Raw genomic sequence first — 25,106 nt, 5'->3', positions numbered from 1 at the left:
TTAAAAAGCCATTTTAGTGAAAATGTGGCATTTGTCTGCCATCTATTGGTTCATTATAATTGGTTGCCTATTATCTTTGTAAGTTTCTATTTTTTATGGCTTTTTCTAAAATCAAATAATGTTTATTTGGTTCTCTAAATTTAGAAAGTCCTTCATTTTCTTAGAATGGAAAACATAGGACATAAATTCTGCATTTATTCAAGGTAAAGGCCACATAAGTGCCATGAATCAGACAGATTTTGAGGCAGCTTAGAATGTGAATAATATAGTCTGTGCTCCTGTGTATTATCTCTGATATAGATGAGTATGTGGCTAATTTCCTTATTCCCCTTTAAATGACAATCTATTCATCATTCCATTATCGCATCACTACTTAATTGCACAGGAGCTTCTACAATGAGTGAGTGCAGCCTGTTCTCTCCATATACAAGTATAAATTCATCCAATACATTTCCAGCCCTTTTGCTTATTCGGAACATTTATCCATGACCATGAATGAACAACAGGAGTGAAAAATCTTGAACATATGGAATATTAATAATTATAGCAATATAATTACTGTACATGATTTGAGATGGTTGTATGTGTTTGTGTTTGTGTACACATATATCAGTCTGATTTTGGAATAATTCTGTGCCATTTGAAAGAACTAAGAAGCCAGGCTGCTGAGACCCAAAGCTTATATAACCCAACATCCTATTCCTTGGAGTGATCTTGGGAAACATCTTGAGAAGCTCACAAGAAGGGCATGGAGTCAACAACTGCCTCATTCACTGTTGCTTGCCAGCCAATGTTTAGAACATGTTTTCCCCTGGAGATGAAGGTAGTCCATAGAGCCCATTAATAACTTTATCTAATTATATTTTAGGTTATCTGAATGAGATAATATACCCACACACACACACACACTCATAAAAGAGCTGTGTAAAAATTACTGCTCTACCAGGGCCATTGAACCCTTTCCCTACAGAGACTGCATCATGTGTTCCCCAGGAAAGCAAAGGATGTTGCCTTGACCTCCTTGAGAACTCCATGGGGGAATCAATTTGTCTTGCCCATACAGGAACCCAGGACCCTAGAGAGGAGGGGTGCTATATTTTGCTCAGTGTATTCATTCATTATAGCTGAGGTTATGAGATACTGTAGGTCAGGGAGGTGGGAAAAGAAGAAATGGAGCTTGGCCTGGGAGCAAATCTCAAAGTGGTAAATTGGCAAGAGGAGATATTTTGGGAGGCTCTTGTAGGGAAAGAAGGGCAACCTGGTGGCTAGCTTCCCTTCCTTTCAGTTTTCAGTTTAGCCAAAGATCGTAAGGGGATTGTGACAGGAGATGATCCAAGCTAATCCTGCTTTTAAATGCTAGGTCAATAGTTTATAAAATATCAATTATCCAAGATTTAATCTTGGATGAAAGTGCTGACTTGGCATGTATTACAACTATCTGGCTGAGAGCAGAGAGGGGCGTTAATCTCTCCCAGCCTTAAGTGCAGGACTGTTGAGCCTTCCTAGGTGGCATGGCTGAAATCAACAGGGATTTCATTGCCTTGTCTCTTGGTGATATTGCTGAAGCCCTGATCAGTTTATGGGGCAAGAAGATATCTCAGATTATTCCTTAAGGAGTCTTTTTCCTCCAGAACAGCTCAAGAGAAATATCAGAAAATAAAATAGGAGTTGTGGATTATAAGACAGAGATAAAAACTAAAGTGGAAATAGAAATAGTAATCCAAGAAATGAAAAATGACCTGGGTAATAACTCATTACTGGATTTACAAAAGAGGGCTGTTAAAGACGTGAAGAATTCCCAGAAAATCTGGATGGAGGTCAAATCCTATGACAGCATCTTCATGAACCAAATAGTAAGAATGTTAGAAGCAAAAGAAAGGAATGTAACATTTTGTATAAATATAAAACCCTGTTTTAACAGAGTTAAAACAAAAAATACTTTTATAAAGTTCTGGGAACCCTTTATGGACATTTTGCTGATATTGGACAAAGTGTTAATGAATTTTGGATTTGTGGCTGGAATACAACCTCAAAAACGACAGAATGATCTCAGTGCGTATCCAAGGCAAACCATTCAATATCACAGTCATCCAAGTCTATGCCCCAACCACTGATACTGAAGAAGTTGAGGTTGACCGCTTCTATGAAGACCTACAACATCTTCTAGAACTAGCACCAAAAAAAGATGTCCTTTTCATCATAGGGGATTGGAATGCTAAAGTAGGAAGTCAAGGAGTAATCGGAATAACAGTCAAGTTTGGCCTTGGAGTACAAAATGAAGCAGGGCAAAGGCTAATAGAGTTCTGTCAAGAGAACAAGCTAGTCATAGCAAACACTCTTTTCCAACAACACAAGAGACGACTCTACACATGGACATCACCAGATGGTCAATACCGAAACCAGATTGATTATATACTTTGCAGCCAAAGATGGAGAAGCTCTATACAGACAGCAAAAACAAGACCAGGAGCTGACTGTGGCTCAGATCATGAGCTTCTTATTGCAAAATTTAGGCTTAAATTGAAGAATGTAGGGAAAACCACTAGACCACTCAGGTATGACTTAGATCATATTCCTTGTGAGTACACAGTGAAGGTGATGAATAGATTTAGAGGATTAGATTTGGTAGACAGAGTGTCTGAAGAACTATGGACGGAGGTCCGTAACATTGTACAGGAGGCAGCAACTAAAACCATCCCAAAGAAAAAGAAATGCAAGAAAGCAAAATGGCTGTCTGATGAGGCTTTACAAATAGCTGTGTAAAGAAGGAATGTGAAAAGCAAGGGTGAAAGAGAAAGATATAAGCAACTGAATGCAGATTTCCAGAGAATAGCAAGGAGAGATAAGAAGGCCTTCTTAAATGAACAATGCAAAGAAATCGAGGAAAACAATAGAATGGGGAAGACTAGAGACCTCTTCAAGAAAATTGGAGATATCAAAGGAACGTTTAGTGCAAAGATGGGCATGATAAAGGACAAAAAAGGCAGGGACCTAACAGAAGCAGAAGAGATTAAGAAGAGGTGGCAAGAATACACAGAAGAACTATACAAGAAAGATCTTAATGTCCCTGATGTCCACGGTGGTGTGATCGCTGACCTTGAGCCAGACATCCTAGAGAGTGAAGTCAAGTGGGACTTAGGAAACATTGCTAACAACAAAGCTAGTGGAGATGACAGTATTCCAGCTGAGTTATTTAAAATACTAAAAGACGATGGTGTTAAAGTGCTGCACTCAATATGCCAGCAAGTTTGGAAAACGCAACAGTGGCCACGGGATTGGAAAAGGTCAGTTTACGTTCCAATTCCAAAGAAGGGCAATGCCAAAGAATGCTCAAAGTATCGCACAATTGCACTCATTTCACATGCTAGCAAGGTTATGCTCAAAATCCTACAAGCTAGGCTTCAGCAATACATGAACCGAGAACTACCGGATGTACAAGCTGGGTTTCGAAGAGGCAGAGGAACTAGAGATCAAATCGCCAACATTCGCTGGATCATGGAGAAAGCACGAGAGTTCCAGAAAAATATCTACTTCTGCTTCATTGACTATGCAAAAGCCTTCGATTGTGTGGATCACAACAAACTGTGGCAAATTCTTAAAGAGATGGGAGTACCAGACCACCTTACCTGTCTCCTGAGAAATCTGTATGCAGGCCAAGAAGCAACAGTTAGAACCAGTCACGGAACAACCAATTGGTTCAAAATAGGGAAAGGTGTACGACAAGGCTGTATACTGTCACCCTGCTTATTTAACCTATATGCAGAGTGCATCATGAGAAATGCCAGGCTGGAAGAATCACAAGCCGGAATTAAGATTGCAGGGAGAATCATCAATAACCTCAGATATGCAGACGATACCACCCTAATGGCAGAAAGTGAAGAAGAACTAAAGAGCCTCTTGATGAGGGTGAAAGAGGAGAGTGCGAAAGCTGGCTTGAAACTCAACATTAAAAAAACTAAGATCATGGCATCTGGACTCATCAATTCCTGGCAAATAGAAGGAGTAGAAATGGAAGCAGTAACAGACTTCATTTATTTGGGCTCCAAGATCACTGCAGACGGAGATTGCAGCCATGAAATTAAAAGACGCTTGCTCCTTGGGAGGAAAGCCATGGCAAGCCTAGATAGCATATTAAAAAGCAGAGATGTCACCTTGCCGACAAAGATCCGCATAGTCAAAGCTATGGTTTTTCCAGTAGTAATGTATGGCTGTGAGAGCTGGACCATAAAGAAGGCGGAGCGCCGAAGAATTGATGCCTTTGAACTGTGGTGCTGGAGAAGACTCTTGAGAGTCCCCTGGACTGCTAGGAGGTCAAACCAGTCAATCTTAAAGGAAATCAACCCTGATTGCTCATTGGAAGGATCGATAATGAAGCTCAAGCTCAGATACTTTGGTCACCTAATGCGAAGAGAGATCTCTTTGGAGAAGACCCTGATGCTGGGAAAGATTGAAGGCAAAAGGAGAAGAGGACGGCAGAGGATGAGATGGTTAGATAGCATTACTGAAGCAATGACCATGAAACTGAGCAAACTCAGGGAGGCAGTGAAGGACCGGAAGGCCTGGCGCAATATGGTTCATGGGGTCACGAAGAGTCGGACACGACTTAACCACTAAACAACAACAACAAAGTCTGAGATATGGGAAGAAGTGATTTATGTAATGTAATATCAAAGGGGGTAGAGAAATATAAATTTGCTTGTATTTGTCATAAAAAAGATTGGAAGTAACTTCTTTAAATGTTATTTTCTTTTTTCTTTTAATTTCTGCACTTTTTCTTTCTTTTCTTTCTATTCATTTCTTTCTTTTTGATTTTGGTTTGTGTTATCTTTTACTATTGTTAAAACCTTTAATAAAAAGTAATTCTTTTTAAAAAGCTTGCTTTTCATAGATCTCACATCTACACTCTGTTAACTCCACTAAACTGCACTTCTTCCCTGTTTCCTTCCCAGTCTCTCACAGTGGGGAGAGTTTGATTCTGCTAGTTCTTCTGGATCTCTCAGTAGCTTTTGATATAATTAACTGTGGCAGTTTCCTGGGCCAACTGGTGGGTTTGGCCCTTGCTATTAAACAATTACATGGAACTGTTGGGAGAATTTATATGGAGTTGTGAATTGATTTGCCATCAGTATGGTGATGACCTTCAGTTCTTCCACTTCCTAACAGTTAGCTCAACTGAAGCAATCAACACTCTTGAATATTGCCTAAGTTTGATAATGGGCTGGATAAAGAACAAACTTTAATTAAATCTATACAAGATGGAGATAATGTTGATAATGAGATAGTTGGACTTGGGGACTGAGGTGCCGCCTGTTCTGCATGAGGTCAAGAAAAAGCATGTTTGCAATTTAGGGATGTTCCTGAATCCAGATCTATCACTGAACATGCAGTGATGGGTATAGAAACCAGGATGTTTGCACCATTATAGCTAGTGCACCAACTAGTGACTCCTCGTGAACCAAGAAGGCTTTGCAGAAGTTATCCACAAATTGATAACATACTGTTCTGGCCACCTCAGCAATGTGGGGTTGTTCTTCAATAATGTCCAGAAGTTGCAAATGATACATAATGGAGAAGCGAGGCTACTAACCAGTGCAAGACATATTATGTCTGAAAGATCTCAGTTGGTTATTTGTTTACCAAGCACCATTTAAGGTGTTAATGTTGACTTTTAAACCACTACATGACTTAGCCCTGGCTAGATTAGAGGCCAACTATCCGCTCAGTTACTAGGCAGCAGGAAACACCCTTTTGAAGATGCTGCCTGACAGAATCTCATCTTTTGGGCACATTGGGGAGGACTTTCCATGGTAGGCTTCCCAGGAGTCCCACAGAGTGGCATTAGGTTCCCACTTTCCTAGTATTCCAGAGAATTGCAAAACTCCATTTCTACTAAGCCTTTAATTATTAACTGAATTTGATTTTAATGATATTGGCTTAAATTTTACCTCTCATATCAACTGATTGCTTTACCTCTATGATTTATTATTTGCTTTTTTAATTGTAAGCCATCTTGAATGTTATATGGAGAGAAACCTAGGCTACAGATAATTAATTATAAGCTACAACATACTTCCTCTGCAATCTGCTTTGATTTCAAGTAACCACTGATATCTCAGCCAAAAGGAAGCCTCCTTTAATGAGACAAAAAACTTAGGGGAGTGTATTCCCTTCCTTTGGCAAGGGCCTGGTGGTTCACACAGTCTGCTTAAATGCTAAACTAGGCTTGTCCTAGTCATTGTAATTAACTGGAAAAACATTAGAGCTTGCCTAGATAAATGTCCAGGTTTCCTCATTTTCCTCATTTTCCTCATAAATGAAAGGGCTGTCATTCTGAAAGACAAGCATACCCTGTTAGCATAATATCATTGATTGTGTGTGCATATATGTGTGTGTTGGGGGGTACTAATGTGTTGTACAAACCCCTAAGCTTCACAGATGATATTTTACTCCCAGCAGAAACATTCCTCTTAGCAGGGAATGTTTATAGGACTCAACTGCCAATTTGGAAGTACAGCCTGGTAAAGTTGGTACAAGGGGGAAGCTTCACTTCATGATAGCTTTGGCCTGATCAGACCCCCAGAGTTACTTGTTTAATTTTATTGTATGAGAAAAAGAGGATGGAAGTGACATCTCTCTAGTCTCCTCTGCAGCAGGAGAGAAAACTTTTAAAATGGCCTCATGCCAGCTTCACTGAGACGTCAATGATTACATTCTGCTAGCCCAAAAAGGCCCAGTTTCGCACAGGAGTGGCTGACTCAGTTCCGTTATGAGAATTGCTACCATGTAATTGTTTTATACGTATTATTATTCAATATTTCTTTCTCTTCACCCCTTGACAATCAAACATTATAACATTATTAGAAGTGAAATTAATGAAGGGACGCAGCCCATGTTGCAATGGCCTTGGGAACACTAATGGCATGCAGGGGGAGTTGGATGTCAGCAGGTGGTCCCGGAGAAGAGTTGCCTTTTCTGTTTTGGGGGTCAGAGGTGCTGAGAATAACAGAATCAGCAGTTTGTTTATGGTGGTGTAGATGCAAAGTTGCTACAGAACTGGAGCAGAAGTTGGAGAGAGAGGCCTGCTTTGCAGGGGTTTGGGAGGTCAATGTCAGCCTGCTGGTTGCATTGAAATGGACTTTTGGATGGACTCTGCTGCAGTCTGGGATTTGGGTGCACTGGCTAGCATTGGTAGAAGGGGCTTGACCAGATGCTTTCTAGTCTGGGGACTGCAGTGGACTATGCAGAGTTACAGGGGGAAGAATTTTGGCATCAGAGGAGCGGTGACTGTCCAGCGGAGAACAATGACCTAAAGTGCACCAGTGAGGAGTACAGGCAACAATACAGGGTCAAGCTGAAGTATACCTATGCTATTGGTGTGAGCCTTGACTTAAACTCAACTCTAGCAAGGCCAAGTATGGATGCAGAGATCATCTAGGGCTAGGTGCCCCCCATCTTTACTTCTGAATGGAATAGCACTTTCCCAGATGGAATTGGTGGTGATGGGAGTAGGTGTCTTCCCGGACTCTTAGCTCTTGCTGAAAGAGCAGGTGGAAGCTATGGCCAAGAAACACTTTGCACAGATTTTATCTTGCATACCAGTTGAGCTTTTTCTTGGACCTGGAGGACCTTCTCATGGTCACTCATGCTCTGGTCACCTCATGGGTGGACTGCATAGGGCTGCATGTCCACTGCAATGGGCTCAAGGGTCTGTGCTTGGATTGATGAATCCTAATTTTTCTTTCTCTCACACTCAAATTATTTTAAATCTCATTCCCATTTATAACAAAATGTTTGTTGATTTGATGATTTCTGATAAATTCTTATTTGAAAACAACAGAATGAAATCTCTCTCTCTCTCTTATTTACATATACAGTATCATTAATCATTAAAATAATGTTCTTGATAGATGCAGCTTATGATTTGAATGCAAATACTTTTCATTCTCATAGCGCACACACAAACACACACATATCTTGTGGATATTATCATTTAATATACATCTGTTCATTCCAGGATTATTTCTAATTAGTTTTAGTTACTGGCGGGAAAAGATACTTTAGGCTGAAGCCTTATCCTTTATAAGATGTCTATTGAACTTACATTAGTGCTATCAATCACTTTTTTATAAATTAGTGTATTTTCATTGTCATGCTCTCAAATATCAAATATTGCCTTTTGAATTCACCTTAGGTGCACTTGAGAAACCTTTTTTATGTCAGCAGTTGCAAATTTGCATATTTTGCATATATAAACATCTATCTATCTATCTATCTATCTATCTATCTATCTATCTATCATCTATTTATCATCTATCTATCTAAAAAAAATGCAAAGGGTTCTTTTTTCTATTTCTATACACTGATTTTGTTTTAGGAATTGATATTTGAGTACTGGCTCATAGTTCCCAACACTCACCATATTTTTGTAGCTATAGTGTTCCTATAGTGCTCCTACCCCATTGCAGCACACTATTTCAAAACCAGGTGTTTTAATTCTTTTCTTTAAAATCTTAAAATGCTTTCAAAGCTGAACCTCTGAGTTTCAGAAAATTTCTCCCAAAAAATCTTCAAATATGTTTTTACTGCTAGTGTCCATATATATTTGCCCATAGAGTTTAAACATACAGTATCTCAAAATTCTGCAATGCTTGTTTTTCAGTTGGTTAAGATATATTATTCCTGCATCCATCATGAGTCAAAATCCAAGCCATGTTCTCTATGTTTTTCACCTAAATATATTGATCCTTTACTCTGAATTTTTCCTCATCTCAACCCATCTCAACCCACTAAAATCATTTTTATCTGTCTATGAAAGAAATTAGGCAAGGAATGCAACCCAACACAATTTTAATATTAGCTTATAAAAGTGCACAATAATGGACAATCAGCATCCAAAGTAATTTGCCAGAATCCATTAGCACCGGGGGTGGGGGGGTGGGGGGTGGGGTTGGAATCCTGCCATTTAAGCAAAAAAAATTCCCCTTAAGACAGAATTTTAATACTTTCTTTTAGTCTATTTATGCAAATCTTTGATATTCAGAAATTCAGAAATAAATTTTCTCCTTGAGATTGTCCAAAAAATTAAACTAGTCAGTCAATTGGACAATTAATTTTAATAATTATATCTAGCTGTACTAAAAGTGTAACTGAATAATATAATTTCTGCAAGTCTGTTTTATATGTCTTCCATGGCTTTGCTATGCCACTTAAAAGATCTGGAAGAAGGTTTTCATGGATTATCTTGAATCTATATCCACAGTATAAACCCTATTAATCAGACTGAACTCTGAGTATGTCTCCAGACCCCAAACTGAAACTAATATTATGTTGTTTACCACACAAACTTGCAGTATATAGTATATTACATAAATTTAATATTTACTGTACAGGATCCTAAGATGCTACTGAACAATCCTATATGGTTGAAAAATGCTCAAACTTTTAAATAGAAATACAATAATTTCACTTTCCAGAGGCCTAAAGCAAGTAGATAAGTTACCTGGTTCCTTCTGCTTTTAGTAATATGGTCCATATTAATGTAGAGTTTGATACCTCTTAAAGTCCAAAGAAGTCATCCAAAGTTCCTTGATAAAACTCTATGAAGATGTGCTAAGCGTCTGATGAAACTTGATAAAGCTGTATTTTGGAGTCTTTGGAGCACATATCACACCTTCCATATTAGCCACCAACCATATATTTATTTATTAATTAGGCTTTTTTACCCATCACAAGAGACAATCTTAAGAAAAAGATGTTCACAATTTTACTGAACAATAAATAATAATTGAAATATGGCTAAAATCATAAAACAACTAATAAAAAGTAATAAAAATAGGAAACATTCTGCAATATTTCCAGTGACCACCGTGGTGAGCTGACGTCCTACTGGAGTGGGAATGAATTTATGAGGAATATCGTGGTTGGATGCTGAATCTGAACCAACAAAACTTCTCCGGAGGAAGGAAAGATCATTGAGGTAACCCATGTGACTCCAGACACCCACTCCTCATGAGTAGGCCGCAGGAATTGTTTTGCGGTCGGCTTATGAGCTGAGTGGGTGGGAGTCAGGATTACATCAAGCTCATATGCGTAACACAGCCTTTTAAGGACCTATAGCTTGACTGAACCTTGTTTCTTAATCACTTTTTGGATTTTTTTTTCCTTTTTATTTTACTGGAAATATTAAGACCCTTTGGATTGGCAAGGTTTTCCTGTATTCATCAGGTGAGTTGCCTTCTCCTTGGAGAAAAATGTTTTAAATGTGATTTTAAAAGCTCTGGAAAATATATTGGCCGGTAGTTGGATGGTGTATGTGTGTGAGTGAGTGAGTGTGTGTGCATACATACATACTTACATACACACCATCCAACTACTGGCCAATAACCTGCCTCTCCACAACATGGAAACTCCTATCAAGCATCATAGCTGCCAAGCTACAAGGCCATATGGGCCGGTGTATGAGCACAGCTCAGAAGACCATTGGGAACAACACCAGAGGCTCAAAACACCAGTTGCTCATAGATAGAGTAGTTGCACAGGACTCAAGGTCCAATCTGAGCACAGCCTGGATTGACTACAGGTAAGAAAAGAGTCTTGAAGAGGCATTTTTCAGTGAGATAGGTGGTGACAAATTTGATGTATAAATAAAAAAAATTAATAAACCCTACAACTCAATGCCACACACATGGATCTGTGAATGCCTGGCACTATACAAAGTCAACACGACACTAAGAAAGGAAAAGTTTCAGAGAGATTTCACCTTAATTGTACTTTTACCCTGATTAACATTAAATATCTCACCTCTTGTATTTACCAGCCAAATGGGAGTTTGACAACACCTTCCCCCCAAAAGGCAGATAGAGACAGTGTGACAATTAGCCAATACAGATGGATCAGGTTCAGAAGTGGCTGGGGACAACCATAAGAGAACCCTATCCATTTGATCAGAGTTCACAGATTGAAACTGATCCCAGATAACAGGACAAGGCCTTACTCAAGTCATCACAACTGAACCTTGCCCATGGGCAGTTGAAGATTGTGGCAAATCTGAGCAACTTTGTCACTTAAAAGCAGTCAGGTGTGACCATTTAAGGACAGACTATATAGCTTCTGCTGTATTTCTTTCCCTGCACACTCTTTCAGAATGATTTTTTTTTCCTTTACAATAGAAGTGGATGATTCTTTATGCTGGACAGTTATCTGGGCTATATATTTTTTTTCTCCACAAAATTTGCAAGAGAAATCAGGAGCTGGAATGTTCATAGGACTCCTTTATCTTAGAGTTATTAATGGTCACAGTAACTTCTACCATAGTTTTTTTCATTACTTGACAACCGTTGACTTACTTCTGTACTTTGTCATGTCTTGCAGCTCTATACAATTTTAGGTTAGGTTTTGAAACATTCCAAATGCCTACAAAAATTTGATTTCTAATTAAATCATTTCTCAATTGTCTAAAGTTGCAAAGTTGATCTTTTAGCTTTTCAATCTGTGAGAACATTCTAAGCTGGCAAGTTGATTTAAATTTCTATTTTTCAGCTGTCTCATTAGATTCAGGAATATATATACTTCTCAAAATTTGTCACCAATGCCTTATAATTAACTCTGGACTCAGCAAAATGCTAAAAAAAAAAAAAAAAAAACTGTATAATTTCAATACTACAATACTGACCTGCCACAGAAAATCTGCTATTTTGGGAACATCTGACTTATCAAGTTAACTGACTCCAAGAAATATCTGCAATTCTTTCTGAAAGATTAATATGGCTACCACTCTGAAATTTATTATGTTTGTGATTGGCTTCAGAAAATTAGTAATTTTGTCTTCCACACAGATGTGTATGTTGCTTAATCACACAACTTTATCTATCTTTTATTGCAGACATTAGGCTAAATCCATAGGAGGGAGAACTGGGGAAGGCATTGATCTTGCTGACTACTGTAGGTTCCTTTAATGCAAGGGTAGGAAAGTTGAGGTCTAATGGCCATACATATATCTCAAGCCCCATCCCCCTTTTTTGCAGCCCCTGTGACCTCCTCCAACCATAACTGCTAAAAATGATGATACATGACTTCCATTTTGATGTGGATAATACACAAAAACTACATTGTATAGTCTAATAACCCAAAATTCATAGATTAAAAACAGAAAATCCTGGCCATGTCTACAAATGTCCAAATAATTTTGCATCAGTTTCCCACCAGTGTCACCCACATCTTTTTTTTTTTTTAAGAGTTGAATTCAGAAGCTCCCGCCCCCAGTATTTTGGTGAATCATTTCAAGATTGTAGCCCAACTCCATAATCCCAAATTGCATCAGAGGTTCAAGGCATCAGGCCCACAGTGCACCCAGTATGCTTGTTAACCCAGCATATCATTATATTACTATGTGAGATGGGCGGCTATACAAATATGATAAATAAATAAAATAAATATATTCTGCAATGGTCCAATCGATCTGCAGTTGTGTTAACTGGATAACGAACTTGTGCCCTGTGCATTTGCAAATTCCATAAGCTTGTAATTGATAAAAACATGGCATTTAATATCTCGATTCAGCATTTTGGAATTATTGTTCCACCTCTTATTCCCTTTTGTAAGGAAACTCAGTAAGAAATGCTATCTTCAATACAACTGGAATAGTTCATTAGGTCTCTCGCTCTTGCTCTTGCTCTTGCTCTCTGTCTCAGTCACTCATATTTGGTGACCATATAATTCCATTTTCAAATATATTTATGAGCAGCTCAAAAATTCAGTCTAGAATATATGTTGCTGCATTTTTCTCATCTTCATTAATTAAAGGTGGGGACACCTGAAGGATTCAGGTTGTTACAATCCATAATAGAAAATCTCTGGTGCTTCCTTATTGCAGAAGGTTAATGAGATGTGTCCAGAATAATCCCGAAATAGGCATCAAAATCAAGTATTCCGTAAAGGTCATGATGCTGATTGATTGTGATTACATAAGGAAATGTTGACTTTGTACACCTGTAAGATCTATAAGATGGCTCATAAGATGCTTACAAAGTGAGTCACAACTGGACCCTTTGAAAGAATTATACCTGGAATAAATGACAGCGTCCATATTGGTAAAAGTGGAAGAAGATTTGGATTTTTGAAAGACTGAGGGAAATATTTGGTTGTTTTTGAAAAAAAGGTTTGGATTCTGACAATCCAGGGCATGTGTTTTGTTACTGAGTTTAGCTGTAGGCATAATTCATGTAACCAGTAATTTGTAAGAAACACTTGTTTCTGTATGTGGATGTGGCATCTATTTAATAAATCTAATTTTCTTTATTTTAATTTTGTCTCAGTCATTAAATACAGAAAACAAGTGCATCACACAGCTGCAACCTATGACACAGTCTTGTGGGACACTGCCTTGAAAAGGTAATTGATTAATTGACCATGCGCTATCAAGTCAGTGTCAACCCTTAGCAATAACAAGATGATCTACCTACAACCTGATCCTTCAGGTCTTCCAACAGTGCCTCTATAATAAGAGTCCATCTACCTTGCTGCTGGTCATCCTTTTCTCTTTCCTTCCACTTTTCCCAGCATTATGGAACTGGGTCTTCATAAAATGTGTGCAAAATATATATGATAATTTGAGCCTAGTAATTTGTGCCTCAACGAAGAACATTGGGTTGATTTGTTGATTCATTTGTTTGTTTTTGTGGCTATACATCATATTTCCAAGAGTCTCCTCTAACACCAAAGTTCAAAAACATCAATACGCTTTCTGTCCTGCTTCTACAAAGTCCAACTTTCACTTTCATAGAGTGTTACAGGGAAAACCATTGCCTTTACAGTTCTGATATTTGTAGTATAGGCACATCCCAGCATCTGAATACATTTTCCAAGGGCTTCTTTTTTACAATACCAAGTGCTAAACTGGCATATTTCTTCACTGCTTGTTCCTTTACTGTTGATAGTTGATCCTAAAAGGCAGAAGCTATCCAGCACTTCAAAATCTTTATTGTCAATTCTAAGGCTAGCTGTTGAACCTGTTATCATTATTTTGGTCTTCTTTAAATTTAATTTTAATCCCATTTCTGTACCGTCCTGTTTGATTTTCATTACTAAACCTTGCAAATCATTTGTATTTTCAGCTACCAGAATAGTGTCATCAGCACAGAACAGGTTATTGATATTTCTTCCTCCACACTCATCTTCCAATTCAGCTTCCCTCAATGTATATTCCACATATAGGTTGAATAAATAAGAAGAGAGCATATATCCTTATCTCACCCCTTTGCTGATTTGGAACCAGTCTCTTTTGCCATTGTCTTTCCAGACTGTGGCTTCCTGATTTGTGTATAGGTTTCATATGAGGACAATGAGATGTGCTGGGATTCCCATTTTTCTAAACACGTTCCACAGCTTGAAATGACTGACATAATTAAATGCCTTAATCAAAGGCATTAATGAAGTTCATAATGACTTCTTTTTGGTATTCTGAGCTTTTCCAATTATCTAGTGTGCATCAGCAATATCTCTTGTCCTTCAGTCTTTTCTAAAGCCAGCTTGAACATCTAACTTCTTACCAGTAGGTTTTTAATCTGCATTGGATGATCTTAAGCATTTTTTTTTCTTTTTTGGTACCATGTGATTGAATAGATAAAAGCAAACTTTATTTACCAAAGTTTTCTATCTTCCAGCCCTACCTGGAAATGATGGGGTTTGAATGTGAGATTTTCTAGATTCACAGTACATGTTCCTGCAATGAGGCACAACCACCAGCTTTCCCTGTGTGTAGGAAAGAAACAATTTGACAATTCTGTGGTAATTGACTGTCAATAATCTCACACAATTTCAAACCAACTTCAGTTAATTTATCCTCCTTTTCCCAACTTCCCCTGCTTGGAATGCAGTAAGGTTAAAATAATGTTTTTGACTGCAAAAAACTCTTCTACAGATAAACTTGGAAAATGTTTCTAGGACAAAGCTACTTGAATAACATATGGGAAGGCAGATGGTCATAGTCAGCTTTGCCATCTCAGAAAAAGGAAAAGGTTTTCATTGTTGATGACATTTAAGTGGATGTGAAAAGATGTGTAGCATGACAGATGAAGACTATAACAGCTAGTCAGTTTCATGATCAAGCAGCTTGGAAATGTCTGACAGAAGCTGTCCATGTGTTAAAATTAGAAGGAAAGTTAAAGAGAACCTGCTTGTCTGCTCAAACACAATCATTTTGTGTTTCCGTGCTGCTTATTTTTCATTTTGGTTCTGATTTTAAAAACTGCTGGTGCTTTCTTTTAAGATGCACAGAAGAGAACTGCAGAATGGCAACAAGCTGACATCACTTGAATGACAGTTGTTGTTTTTCTGGATAGTAGCAATAATGTAAGCAAAAAAATCCTGCAAATGCTCTTTATTTCTCTTCCATCACTAAGGAAATACTCTTTATTGAGGCAGTTGCTGTTAGTTTAATAATATGTCCCGTTTTCAATTTTACCAGCTGATTGCTCAGTCAGTGAAACTATGAATGTTGTATACCTAAAACTGAGAAAATGACACTTTGTGAAATTGTATCACAGAACTATTCTGAGGAACTAGAATTTAAAAACAAACAGGTGATCAGCAGCAGCAGCAGCAGCAGCAGCAGCATTTTCTAAACCAGTAAGCAAGCTTTTATTAAAGGATTCTTCCAAGGAGTTCCAAATGCACGTACGTATGACTGAATTTCACCGATTGTACCTGTGGATCTTTCTAATTTATGATTTTTGAAACAGGACATCATGCTGAACTCTCCATATTCCTGAGCAATGAGCATTCTAAGGGAAGCATAATGGTGGGTCTGCTTCAGTTTGGAAGGTCAGACCATTGGATGCTAATGATTGTTTTGTAAATTTTACATTTGTTTACACATATTCACAGTGATATTTTTCATAAACTGAAGCAAACTTGATGGTTCTACTAGAAGAAAGTGCACTGCACACCCTTTCTTTAAATGCATTCATATTTCAGTTCCATTCTCTCTATCCTCATTCTTAAACTATTTTTTCCCCTCTGTTTCCTAGTGCAAAATTCTGCTTCCATGGTAGTTGAGTACATGCTGATTGTGCCTGAGCTTAGGGGAAAAGACCAGTATGCCATTCAATGCTCTTTTCTGATTTTTAAGAGAACACCTACAAGTATCACAAAGACATAGCCAGGATTGGCTGGCAATTTTGACAAGCACTCCTAACTTGGAAAGTAGGAGTGGATTTATGGTAGGTATTGAAAGTATGTGTGTGTGTGTGTGTGTGAATAAGAGAGAGTATTATAGACAACATAAATGTCACCATAGACAAGGTTTGGTTTGAACACTAGGTAAGAGAGCATGCCAGTTCAATTTGATCCACTTTAAACATGACTTGCTTCAAGCTGGGTCAGAAGCAGAACCTCAGTTCAGCTGGTTAAAAAATCGGAGAGACAGAAAGAGAGAGAAAGAGAGATCCCCACTGACTAATATGGGAAATTGGAAAAGAGTTATAACCTTTGCATTTGTTGATATATGATGTTTCCAAGGATGATTGCCTCTTCCAATGCATATTCTCTGCAAGACCGGAGAGAAATAGACACAGTATAAATGTTGGCATATGTGCAAATAGTATTGTATATGCGCTTCTGTTTTGTTTTGTTTTTAAAGGGGAAGCCTATCACTTTTAAGATTATTATTTCATAACAAAATTAGGATAAAATTATCGGCATAGTTGTTCCTCCTGAAGAGATAAAGCCTAAACATTTTTAGACTGATGGGTGCAGATTTTTTCCCTGCAAAGGCCACCTTCAACAGTTTGGCTACAGTCAGCTAAAACAAAAACAAAGCAAAAGCAAACAAAAACCCTGCTGAACCCCAATTATTTTGTGTGCAAGCTATGGGCCTTATGTAGGTCCATAAGTAAGTCCATAAGTTGGGATACACGGAGTGATGTTCATGAACTCACTTAAAAATCAATTCCATCGTGTTCCCATGCCGTTCTGCAATATACTTTTTAAAAAAGAAAATTCACATTAGTTTTTGTGCACAACTTTGCATAAAATAGATATATTTCTATACAGTGTTTGTATAAGGAAATGTATCATAAATCCATTGAAATATATTTAATGCCATTGGAAGACCTGAAAGACCAGATTAGAGATAGATCATCATAGAGAAAATCTATTTATGTGGTTGTCAGAGTTAAAAATTACTTGATGGCACATAATCAATCAGTACAACTCAAAAAATATATTTCAACCTACTGAATAGCTGGAAAGTGTTATTTCAGACAATTATTTTAAAACTTCAAACTGAACAAAATTATCTGATAGTCTAACTTAAATCTGTAACTTATTCAAACAGATAGATCCAGAAAAGAGAAGAGGGAATGTTTTAAAGTTTGAGAAGTTTTTTAAAATCATTTTTGAAAGAGAAGTATATAAAGTCTGGTGAAAAGGGATTTGCATTCTGCTTGTAGTTTTGTGGAAGAGTTGTATAAAAATTGCATATATCATAGAAGTGCCTTTAGGCAAGCAATCTACAAAATTTCAGACAGGTGCAGCAGTTTGGGAATTACGGTGAGGATTGGATTTTGTTTGATGCTCAGATAATACCAGCTAATAAGCTGATCCTTTTATATCCCAGATGCACTATGAATAAAAAGAAAAAGGGATGCTCTAATAGTTATATTTTAGTTGAAAGTTAAAACCATCAGTCACAAAGTTATACCTTTCTGCACTTTCTACCATTTTACTTTTATTTATTTATTTCAATTTATTTATTTCAGTTTATGTGGTCACCATCGCATCATCATGCCTCTTGAAGCTAACAACAGTTGAAAACACAACAGCATAACCACAGCATAACAATAAATACTGTACATAATTGGCAGCTGAGATAAAACTACAAACAGCATCAGCATAATCATCACATGAGGTTTGCCATACATTCTGACCACCATGCCCAGTGACCTGGCCAAATCTTCAAGACCTTACAAAAGGCCAACAGAGTTGGGGCTAATCTAATCTAGAGTAGGGTAGTAAGGATGTTTTAAAAAGCAGGCGCCACGACAGAAAAGTCTCTCACTTCCTAGGTCCTGTCTGATGGTACTCTTTGAGAGTTTAGACGTAAAAAGTGATTACCTTTAACAGACTGAAACTGACTGATGCTGGTAGCATCTTCTGAATGCCCAAGACACATCCAGAAGCTTTGAGGAGCATGTATATTCCCTTGAAGCCACTCCAGAAAGTGCATCCCTCTTGGGGCAAATCTTTGGAGAGTTCATGACAATGTCTTATTCGTATAAGGTTATGAGGTCCGATAGACAAATTCAACCTGTTAACTGCCAAATGTTGAAAAGGGAAAAAGGACTATTTGATTCAGGGACTGATAAGTGGAGCCGCAAATCAGAGTGACTCTTGCTATATTACTACCCAACCACAGTGTCTTAGAAGGGATAGAGAGATCTTCAGAAAGCGATCCTTCAATTTTCCATTTTCTCCACTGTCTGTCCAGTGAATGAACAAAAAATATTTGTGAGCTATTAACTGTTTTCTCCAATGGAAAAGATGTGTATTTATTTATTTGTCAAATGTAAAGGCTGCCCAACTCTCAATGACTCTGGATGGCATACAAAATAAAAACAAGCAATATAGTACAAGCAAAAAAGATGATAACCCAGAAATGAATTAATAACTATGTTAATAAAATTCCCCCAGTGGACAAACTTCTTAACCTATACACTGGGAAAAAGCCAGGGCTTCAAGGCTTGTTTAAAAGACAGCAGGCTCATGGAGACTAGACCTTCCAGTGGGATACTGTTTCAGAAGGCAGGTCCTGCAACAGTGAAACCCTTTAACTAAATCTCATCAGATGACATTGTTTCAACAATGGTAGATGAAGCATGCCTACTGTGTCAGATCTTATCCTTTAAGGACAGCCCTCAGACATAGCCAAGGGCAAGTAAAAGAAAATGCAGAGATTTTAGGAATTCAGTATCCTGAAAGCCTATCAGAGTTATCTTCTGCTCTCTCTTATACCAAACAAAATCAAGGTAAGGTTGTTTTAGTTTCTTCACACTCTTTCTACTTTCCCAGGATTGACTGGAGGTTGAGTCATGGCAACTGGACTTCTTTTCTTTTTGGTTAGAGATGTCCCGCTACTTGTCCAAGCAGCTTCTGACTGAAGAAGCTCCTTGGACAACTGGCAAAACGTCTCTAACCAAAAAGAAAACAAGTCCAGTTGCCATGACTCAACCTCTAGACAATTCCACCTGGATGACTGAGAAACTTCATAAACATATTCCCAGGACTGAGTTGTCTTTTCTTCTCCCTTAATAATTCATTTCTCTCTTCTTCCTTCCCAAGGCCAGATCTATATTTTGACTCTCAGATAACTAGGCCCCAATTCATGAAGGGCTTTACCGCTCACAACCAGCACTTTGAATTGCACCTGCAAGCTTAGCAGTAGCCAGTGCACCTATGTGCTTCATGGCTAATAGGACAATTTTATCCAGTTCCTTAATTCATATTTAATACTTAGTACTACTGTACAGATTCTGCCATAATTTAGTTTCATTTATTTATGCTTTGTCTTCTGTACCTATCCAAAATTATTAAAAAAAAAAAAATTTAGATCCAAAATAATTTTGGATTGTATTTTAAGCTATGATTTAAAAAAAAAAAAAAAGCCTTGCAAGAGATCAAATGGCTCACTGAGCTAGGTCTGAAATACCAGGATCTTTATGACACTAGCACAACACATAAGTAACATTATTATGTGCAGATGATTCTGTTGCCTTCCTCTGAATCTGACCTTCTATACAAAATGTATTTTTCTAATTAATTAAAACCCATAAATTGTGGAAAGCATTGAGCCATCTTGATCTTTAATTGCAGAAATTTGCCTGTTTCAATGGAGCACATGAAAGAATAATTGCTAATTATAAGCACTTTCACATCTACAAACAATAATTAATTAAGCTATACCTCATGCCTGTGAAGTATTACTATGATTATTTAACTTGTGCATATAGAAAAGTAAACCACCTTTCTAAGGAAAAACAAATACTTATTCCATGTCATAAGAATGCATAAACAGTTTGCATTATGGCAAAAGCACACTAAAATAAAAACTGAAATTTCTGTGTCAGACTATACTAAAGTCTTTGAACTCATTTCAGTAGCCATCCCCGCTGCGCATGTCTGCTTGCAGTATGGTTATACATGCCTCAGAAATGATTTTAAAGTGCTTTGGATATCTCATGAACATAGACCTCTCTGCTTTACATTACAATAGCCCCTCTTTTTTCAGGCTTCCATGCAAGCCTTAAAAAAAAGTGCAGTTGCAATAATGTTTATGAATTGACTCTTTAAGAGAGTCATACCTTTTTTGAAACTTTACATAAAACTTGTGGCTTTGGAACAATACATGCCCCCATTTATTGGTATGGCTCTTACAGTTAGCAAGGAATACTCAAGTATGGAATGGTGTAATTTGGTTACTGTAGTACATATAAAAGTAGGAAATCATAGGTTACTGATAGCCGCATGTTGCACTCTAGTGATACTGAAAGAACCAGGAATTTCTTCTTGGAAAAAGAAAACATTTTGAATGAAGGCAATATAGGAGAAAAAAAAGCATTGTCCTAGATGACATGAATGGGTGGGAATAAGACAAGAAACTAGAGAAAAAGTGATTAGCCATTTGGGGACCCAGAATAAATGAGAATCATGATCATTTGGTAAGTATAAGTATAGAAAAAGGATTATTTGGAATAAATGGATTAAGCTTGTGTGTGTGTGTGTGTGTGTGTGTGTGTAAACACACACAGCAAAGAAATTAACAGAAAATTAAAGCATGACTGATTTGATTGCTTATGATAAAGACAGGAAAGGTACATGAGTTCTGAAAGTGGGAGAGTTTATTTCCTTATTGTATCCCAAGAGGGATGGTGGGGAGGGAGGGACATGGAAGAAAAAAAGAGGTAATAAAAGAAAAGAAAATGAAAGCAGGCTGACATCAAGAAAAGAAAGTACCAGTCTTTTATGAAAAAGTAATAGAAGATAGAGTAATTAGAATGAAAGAAAAGGGGGTGTGAGGGAAGAGGACATGGAAGCTGCTTAGAACAAAAGCCACAGAATTCACATAATTGTTGAATTATGCTAATGGGATCCATGAAAGAGAATGATTGATAAAAAATTGAACTGAAAAAAAGATGAGAATAATCTATACAAGAGAATTATTGCCAGAAAAAGGAGCATTTACTATATACATAGAGAAAAGGATCATTGCCAATAATGTAGTAAAAGAGAGCAAGGAACAGTTAAGATTCTGCCCATTTAAGAAACTGAAGCCCATTCCTGCAGATTCCCTCACTTCCCACGCTTCAATTAAATCAAAGAAAGACCTCATGAGAGAATAGAGCCATGCAATGCTTCTTACTGAATCTCCAAAAGTGCCTAGAGAATGTGGGAACATAAATGTAGCAGTTGTCTGCTGTGCCTCAGACAGTCATGTCTTTCCCTGGAACAGTTCCTCCCTCCCAGCTCCTGATTGCTATAGCACATCAGGAAGGAAGTCTTCACTGGCTCTTGGGAAACACTGTGGACTTGTGCATTAATGCAAGACTGAAGACTTGTTTCCACATTTCAGAAAATAGCTATTTGAGAAGACAGCACAATATGAACTTGGCAAAAATCTTCCTCATCTGTGGTCTAACTTGAATCTTAGTGGACAGGACTTGTTGAGCCAAAATAATTGCAGGCCTGATCCATATCCAAGACCAGCAGAAAAGAATCAAGAAGCAATCCATTTGATATCCATCTGCCTTCAAAAGTCAGCTAATTGTTCTCTTGAATACTTTAACATTTCTAGGAGTACGGAATCCTAGAACTCCTTACTAGTGACAGCCTAACAAAAGCTTAAATTAGTTTGCACAAGATTACATTTAAAGCCTCAATCAATCTAACAAAATCCATAGAACAAATGTGAAGAATTAGTAAGACTAAAGGTCTTTTGGAAACTGATTTATTATATCCACTTGACCCAGTCTTTGTGTTATGTGATTTATGGTGTCCTGTCTAGAACCACAAAAGAATAAAGAAGCGCGATTAACATCTGTGACATTAAAAGAATTATCAAAAAGCACAAAGCCCCCAAAAGGGAGAGAGAATATAGCTTTCAGAGGCAGGAAAAGGACTTTTTATCTATTTTTAATTTGGCTTTATGTTTAAGATTAAGTTCTATCAACGTGTTAGCGGTGTGGAATATAATTGCAGGCAATTTGAGTTGACAGGAAAAAAAGTCATCTGACATATGCTATGATTGTTATTCACTAAGTAAATTCTTGACAGGTGTGTGGTAGCACATAAATTCAGGAATAGGGCTAGATGCTGAATAAATCAGTTGAAATTCACTTCCATGCATTTCAAAGGGAGTTAAGCATTATTATCTTACAATACTTCCCTGAAATAAGGAAAAAGAAGAAGAAGAAGAAGAAGAAGAAGAAGAAGAAGAAGAAGAAGAAGAAGAAGAAGAAGAAGAAGAAGAAGAAGAAGAAGAAGAAGAAGATGATCATCATCATCATCATAATCATCATCATCATCATCATCCTTTTAGGTTTCTGTGCTCCAGAGGAGACTGGGTCCAGATTTTCTTCAATGTTTCTCGGCAGGGGGATGGGGAAATCTTCCATCCATTTTCTCTTCTTGTTACAATTTCTTTGAAGCCAGTTGTGAGAGTAGCTTCCCATACTGAGATTAGCAGCTGGAATCCGGGGGCAGAATAGATGCAAGCTTCCTTCCCCTTCAGTGAAAGGGCAGGAGAAAGAAAGGAACAACCAGTTGTGAATCACCTATACTATATAGGTTCACATCTGAAAGCAAAAGTAGGAATTTTTGGAATTTTTGTGCCATCGCCTTAACCTTTTTATTAGTAATTTGTATTAATCAGAACTCAGGAAGTCTTGTACATGGAATGTTTTTTTCCCATCTGGATTTCTGGCACTGAGTTCTGATAATGATGGCCCTTATTTCTGAAACGCCACAGATTAGGAAGTGGTGGAATACATGGAAACATGTACAAAACACCTCTTTCAAATCATTACAGCAGATCCATCTTTTTGCAGATTCGTAAGACTGTTTCAGAAGCTATTTATATCTCCGTGTGTGTACACATGCTCAGCGGTTTGGAACATGACATGCAGAGATAGCTGCATCTGTAAAGATGTGGCTACTTTAATTATTTGAAAAGAGGTGCTTCATGTGTGCTCCCACACATTTCAAAGCACCTCTTTCAATGAATTTGTACAGCCACATACATGCATAAGCCTGCACCTCTCCTTCCTATCTGTATCAATAAAGTTCTCTGTATTTCCTTCAAGGAACCTCCCTGCAAGGCATATTATCTGCATATATCACACAGATACTCAGAAGTACTCAGTTATTATGGCATGCTAATTATGAGTCCTTTGGATTTAATCTCATAATTATATAAAGTTTCAATAAAAATCATATATATATATATATATATATATATATATATGATTTTTATTGAAACTTTTTAAGAAGATTAAAAAGTAATAAACTAACATAAAGTAAGAAAGAAAAAAGAAAAAGAAAGCAAAGAGAAAGCAAAAAGTGCAAGGAAATAAAAAAAGTTGAAGAAAAACAACACGAAGAAGTGGCTTCCGTTATTCTTCACAGCAGTTATAAGCGCAATTATATTTTAACCTCTGTCTCTAAAGTTATATCATAATATTCTTCTTTCAATAATTATCCTGTCTAGTATCAAAACTATAAATCACAAGTTTATTTTTTTCCCCCCATTTTTACGCAAAAAGTCTGTAAGAGGCTTCCAGGCACCAATAAATGTAGATAGTATATTTCTCGAATCAAAGAAGTCAATTCAAAAGGAAAAGTTCTGGCTTCCCCCTTGGGATGTTACATGGTAAAACACATTGCTTTCCCATGACTGTACCTTGTTTAGGGACACTGTGGTAATAGCAAGCACAAATTTGCTTGGCCTCCATTAGTGCTCTTCTCATTAAGAAATTCACTCTATTAGTATCTGAGCACATATAGGAACACATCTTAATAGCTACAACCTACCATTTTAAAAGAAAGGAATTTAAGGTTGTAACAATAGAAGGAACAGTTGTTCCTTAAATGAAGTTATGTTCCTATCTGAAGCAGCCAAGGAAGTTTCTAAGCATTTGCATTTAAAGCCCAAAGTGTATTAATCTTCATAATCCAAATGTAGCTGTGATTGTTTACTTTATGCAAAAATTAGCAGCATTTGGCTTCTGCTATAGAGAAAAAATAGCATTATTATAAAACTCACATCTGTGCAATCTTCAGTGAGCCCTGGATAACATTTTTTCAGTGTTATCATCTGATTAAATAAAGTTGTATTTTAAAAATAATAAACTCCTTTCTGTAACCAGGCAAGAAATGATTATCCTAAAATCTTAGAATAGGAACAGGCCTTGGAGACTCTATCTTAACTACTATGGCCTCTCTCTAGTCTCGTACCACTTTTCTACCACTGCTTGCTCATTTTTCTTTTTTCTTTGCTGTATTTAGTTTATGTGTGTTCTGTTTTATCTGGTCACTGACCAAAATAAATATATTACTTACCATCAAGTGGAGATTGCACACGTGCACCACTCTGTCTCTCTATCATCCTCGTTGCTTCAAGAGGGCTTCAAACATTTATTCTGACAGCTAGCTGTAAACAAATTAGTCCACCATTCAGTCTTCCAGCAATGGGTAGCCACATAGTTCTAGAGACAGCAGGCACTTCTGAGAAGGACAAACTTACCTGATTCTCTATTCCCAAAATCTAGGTCTCAGATATGTATTGCTTCTGAACAGGTTTGTGGAGTTTATTTAGTGATGGATGGAACATTCATTTGGTCATTCATTAAAAAAAAAAAAAACCTGTACACAATTTCACTGTTTGAAGAGATGTATGCAGCCCACTACACTACTGTTCCTTCTCTTTCTTTTGACAAACTTTTATTGAACAGAACAGGCATTAACTGAATCATTCCTATCTCAGAAACATGCTGAACTTGTATGATGCAGATGGCCAAGGTTGGTTCTTTCTGTTCTAATAACAGTAATAATAACAATAA

General features: G+C 37.3%; 1 protein-coding gene across 6 annotated transcripts in view; it reads right to left on the bottom strand.

Annotated features, from left to right (window-relative positions):
• Positions 1 to 25,106, bottom strand: part of LOC112542233 (uncharacterized) — a 377,107-nt gene that overhangs the window by 60,826 nt on the left and 291,175 nt on the right. For 4 of the 6 annotated variants that reach the window (XR_015795364.1, XR_015795361.1, XR_015795368.1 and 1 more), the window contains one exon: positions 24,607 to 24,697. The exons of the other annotated variants lie outside the window; for them this stretch is intronic. The gene's annotated coding sequence lies outside the window, so the exon portion shown is untranslated. The remainder of the gene's footprint in view (positions 1 to 24,606; positions 24,698 to 25,106) is intronic. 6 annotated transcript variants of the gene reach the window in all.

This window comes from Python bivittatus, unplaced genomic scaffold (assembly GCF_059951505.1).
Source record: "Python bivittatus isolate LINGU-HERP-01145 unplaced genomic scaffold, Pbiv_v1 ctg000060_np1212, whole genome shotgun sequence".
NCBI lineage: Eukaryota > Metazoa > Chordata > Lepidosauria > Squamata > Pythonidae > Python > Python bivittatus.
The sequence above is the reverse complement of the archived record's forward strand: the minus strand, read 5'-3'. Positions and strand labels throughout refer to the sequence as shown.